General features: G+C 43.3%; 1 non-coding gene across 1 annotated transcript; it reads left to right on the forward strand.

The window, feature by feature from the left end:
- Positions 1-4,692: 4,692 nt before the first annotated feature.
- LOC115072549 lies at positions 4,693-4,848 on the forward strand. Its single transcript, XR_003851595.1, has one exon. It is a non-coding gene; the product is annotated as a U1 spliceosomal RNA (small nuclear RNA).
- Positions 4,849-5,156: the final 308 nt, after the last annotated feature.

Below are 5,156 nucleotides of genomic sequence, written 5' to 3' on the forward strand. Positions count from 1 at the left end.
GAGAATAAAATTTTAAATGAGCTTTAAAGATAAAATATTTTAATAGTTAGAGATATCCCCTTTAATGCTACAAAAATACCCTTCTTGTCTATATATAATTATTTTTCTTAGCTTCCTATAATCTAAAGTTCTGAGTCTTGGTTTAGTTTATTTGGACACTTGGTTTTAGGACTGAGGTAGCCATAAAGGACCCCAGAAAGGCATTAATAACCTGTATCTGTCCATATTTCCAATAGTGTGCTTAGTAATATTTCATTAATCATTTTCGTTTCATGTTATAGAACACTATATTTCATTATTGTGAAATCTTATGTCAAAGAAAAATTTCACACATTAGCAAGAAAATCAATGCTATCTTTTTCTTGTAGGTCACTTGTGTCCCTTCGTGTGTTAGAATTTCTTTATAGAGTACCTGTAAGCCACTTATCCATTGGAAAGGTTGATTTTGGTAAACTGCATGAAATCACGTATGTGTACTGCACTAAAAGCAAGTCATGTGTCACTTGTCAGGACACACTATAAGAAAGACAGGAGTGGGAGGGCACTGCCTCCCCTGCCCCCACTCCAAAGGTATCTCATACACTTATACAACTTGTAACCCTGGGATATGTGAACTCAACCAACAAATCTAAATATTGAATGTTCCAGGAGCTTACGTTTACTCATAATTTTAGGACCAAAGACATAAAAATGCAACTTGTTCATACACCAATGCATTATCTTGTCCATATCTAAAACTGACATCCTCCTACCTCCCACTTTGATGTCCACTGGCAGAAGAGGGGGCCTAGGAAATATTGGAGCTCCACACTTTGGCCTATTGGCTCCACAATAAGAGCCAGACATGACCAAAAACAGAGAATGCCACTCAGATTTGTATTGCTACAAAATAGCATTCCATAAACTCAGTGACTTGAAACAATGTTCATTCATTATCACACATACCCTGAGACAGGAGTCCAGGCACAGCTCACATTATGGCCTATGTTTCCATGTCCTGGGAGCTATATTCATAGTGATAGCTAGTGCTGGGGGCCCATCTGGAGGTTCCTGAAGGTTGACAGTCTTCAGGTCCTTGTGATTGTAGGATGAAGGTCATGTGGGTATGGCTGACTACTCACTGTTGACTAGAGGTTGCTCTCAGCTCCTTTGTAGAGGCTGTGCAGTATCTTGATACAAGGGATTCTTCTTCATAGCTACTTACTTCCTAACAAGCACGCAAGAATCCAGCAAGATAGGCGCTACATTTTTTTTTTTTTTTTTTTTTTTTTTGGTCTTTTTGAGACAGGGTCTCCCTGGAGCCCCAGTTGTTCTGGAACTCACTATGTAGACCAGGCTGGCCTTGAACTCACAGAGATCCGCCTGCCTCTGCCTCCCAAGTGCCGGGATTAAAGGCGTGCACCACTACGCCCAGCTTCCACAAATTTATATAATCACATGATCACTAGCACAGAATTATGTATCTCCATCCCTTTGCCCTGTCCTTACAAGCAAGTCACGGATCCACCCACGCTCAAAAAGAGAGGCTCACCCAGGAGTGTGACAACTGGGATCATGGGCTACCTTAAGTGTCTGACTGCTACATTATTGCTGGAGGGGGTAAAATTCATCAAAAGGAGGCACTCTGTTGGGGACCCCTGCTGTGAAGTCATAGTCTCTCCATGTCTGGGTGGCCCACGGGCTCGGTTTCATATGCAGATGACTCCTTTCAGCAGAGTACCTGGCATCTTCCTAACTCTCCTTTGAAGTAGCCGCCATAGAAAACATGGCCTCTGGCTCTGGAAATACCATGCTTTCCTGTGTGATTTTTCAGGCAGTCTGACAGTCTGGCAGCCTGGCGGGAGCCCATTTCCACATGCAAATGAGGCATCCCCAAAATACCTATCAGCTAAAGCTTTTACCACTGCCCCTACAGTATAAAAATATCCCAGTCTTCTCTCAATAATAGAGAGCTGGATCACTAGGAACTAGGAGCTGAACACTTAATAAAAGCTATAACACGGACTAAGCAGAGTCCTGCATCTTACTACTGGCGATCCAGCCTCTCCGGGGGGCAGCATTCCTCCGTCACTGACTCACGAATCCCAGTTTCAGCAGCCTCGCACTATTCCTGGGCCGGTGGAACTCGCATATTGAGGAAGGTGCACGGGTGAAATCAGGGCGGAGACACGGCTGAGCAAAGCCTCAGCAGCAGGGACTTTCAGCACCAAAGCGGCGGACAGAGACGCGCGGCCAGAGAGGCAGACCAGCCTGTGGCCAGATCCGCCGCCGCTTCCAGGACGCGGCATGGCGGAGAAGCCTCCGGGACCTACGCCGTGTGCGCGGGGACCCCGAGATACCCGCGCACCTCACACCTGGTGCCCAGCGTGCCCCATAGCACTCAGTCAAGGTCTGGAAAGGAGAGGAGAGGGCACTCCTATCCTTTGTGCCCAGGCTGGGCAGGCAGAGAGGTATGTGGCTGTGAGACTGTGCAATGACCTCCAAACATTCCCTTCATACCCCAAGCAGAGGCACTGTCTCAAGTTCTCTCCCGAAGTTCCTGCAACTTTCCAGCTCTCTGCAAGTTAGGGGAACACCTGAATACAGTGGCTTTCTGTACCCTGTTACCTTCTTTTTGCCTGCCCATTTACCTGAATTCAGATCACTCCTATATGAATCAAAGCAGTCTTCCTAATGGAAATCAAACTCTAAGGTAAAAGTTTCTTTTAAAGACAAAGGTCTTCAATCTTGCTTAAGTTTGTCCATGACCCAAGTATAAATACAGTCATCACTTCAAAGTTTGAACTGCTAAAACTAGGGGAGAGGGAGAGAGGAAGAGAAATGCAGCAACAGAGAAAGAATTTGTTGTTGTGTAGTATTCTTTTCATAATTCCATGAGATTGTGAATGTTCTCTTTCTCCATTGGTGTATAGCAAACCATATAAAAACCTATATGAAATAAAACATCTAATTATGGTCAAAATTCAGTGGGTCAAAAGCAGGCTAGGTGTGTGTTTCCTAGAGAGATGTGAACAAATGTCTCTTTACTCCAGATAAGGCATTGATGACCACAGAACAATTCCACCCAAGTCTGAACCAGTGAGACTAATGGAATTATTACTTCCAGGAGCATGGGTGATTCAAAGGCAGCTGCATCACTGAGAAGCCCACCCCAGATTAGGTGACAATTCATGAAAGTTGCATCCCTGGAGCTTCCTGTACAACTTGCAGACTGGCTGGGGAGTTGCCTCAATTTATTGTTTCTATAACCATGGGCGAAGGACCTTGAACATTTTGGATCTCTCAGGAACTTTCTGAGCCTTGTATGCTTCATTTACTTTCTGTACCTTGTAAGCTTTATTTCCTGGCTCTTATGCAGTTATGTCCTCCCTCTATGAGGTAATGTTTCAGTTTTGCTAGGTCTGTAAGATGTAAGATGACCTCTTCACTCATGTTGCATGTGGCCGGATGGTTGGGAGAGGTTGGTGACACTCTAAGCAAGGCTCACAATGACATGTTCCCAGAATCTGAGGCAGAAGCTGCAGTTTCTTACTAGGGCTCGGCCTCAGATGTCCCAAGATCACTTCTGCCACATTCTATTGGTCCAAGAATTATTAAGGGCAGCTCAAGTTCAAAGGAAGTATAGGAATAGACTCAAACTCTTGATGGGGAAAATAGATGTGCATACAGTCATAAGAAATTGATGGTGTCACCTTAGGGATGGGGAGGGGTTTTTTTTGTTGCTTTGAGACAAGTTCTTGCTGTGTAGCTCAGGATGACCTCAAATTCATGATTCTCCTGCCTAAACCTTCCAAGTGTTAGAATTACAGGCACTGTGCCTCCATGTCTGACTGATGGTGCCACCTTGGAGATAAGTTAGTACATCATCCCTTAACTAAAAATTTCAGCAAGAGGTCTTGAAACCTGCCCAAGTACTTAATTTCTTCTAAATTGTTGCATATTATTTATTAATGTGTCACAGTTTAGCTGGGTATAGTAACACACCTATAATCCCAGCATTTGAGAGACAGGAGGACTCCAAGGCCAGTTCAGGCTACATAGCAAGTTCATTACCAACCTAAAATACATACAAAACTCTAACAAACCAATTTTAAAACAAATCAAAAAGTGATACCACAATTTATTTTGATACTTGTTTCTTTAGGGACACATGGGCAGTTTATATTTTAAAACCATTCTTGAACATAATTGTTTTTGCTTATCCTCCATTATTTCTGATGTTACTAAGAAGTAAAATTACATATTTAGCATTATAGAATAAGGACATATTTAGTAGACATTGTCTAATTGCCTTGAGAACTGACTTAGGCAGTTTACATTACTCACAAATGTATCACAATACCAATTTCTTTATTAATCACTTCAGCTATCAAGCATTTTTAAAAAACTTTATTCACCCCTGGGCAGGTGGTCCTGTATTGTATAAGAAAACAGACTTGGCACAGGCCAGGGAGCAAGTCAGTAAGCAGCATTCCTCCATGGCCTGTGCTCCAGCTCCTGCCTCCAGGTTCCTGCCCTGAGTTCCTAACTTGGGCTCCCCAATGAACTGTGACCTGGAGGATATAAGCCAAATAAACCCTTTCCTCCCCAAGTTGGTATTGGTCAGAGTTTTTTGTCACAGCAATGGAGAAACAAACTAGAACAGTGGGTATATGCACATGAGTGCAGTGTCCAGAGACCAGAAGAGGTCTGGTACTTTCCTGGCAGGGAAGACACCATGATCAGGAAGGTGGTTTTCCCAGGGTGAGGCTTATCCATTGCACTTGAGATGTGCTGACCCCTGCAATTTCCCCAAATGCGGGAAACTCGACTGCATAATTTGTGGTCCCTTGGAGCTGGAGTTACAGGCAGTTGTAAGATGTCTGACATGGGTGCTAAGAACCAAACTCAGGTCCTCTGCAAAAGTAGTATATGGTCTTAACTGCTGAGCCACCCCTCCAGCCCAACTAGCAAAACTTTTTCATGTGCACCAATTTGGTTGTTGAAAATAGTAGCTTGCTCTTTTATTCATTTGCCTGTATTGGGAGCACTCATTCACCACTGTTTATTCTTCAATGAGTTGTCTATTCTTAACTTTTTTTCCATTTCCCCATTGTAATGTTTTCTATTTCTTTTTGTAGAAACGAGTTGTCTTTTCCAGATTCTAATCCTCTTAT

Source organism: Nannospalax galili, unplaced genomic scaffold, assembly GCF_000622305.1.
Source record: "Nannospalax galili isolate Female #2095 unplaced genomic scaffold, S.galili_v1.0 scaffold202, whole genome shotgun sequence".
Taxonomy (NCBI): Eukaryota; Metazoa; Chordata; class Mammalia; order Rodentia; family Spalacidae; genus Nannospalax; species Nannospalax galili.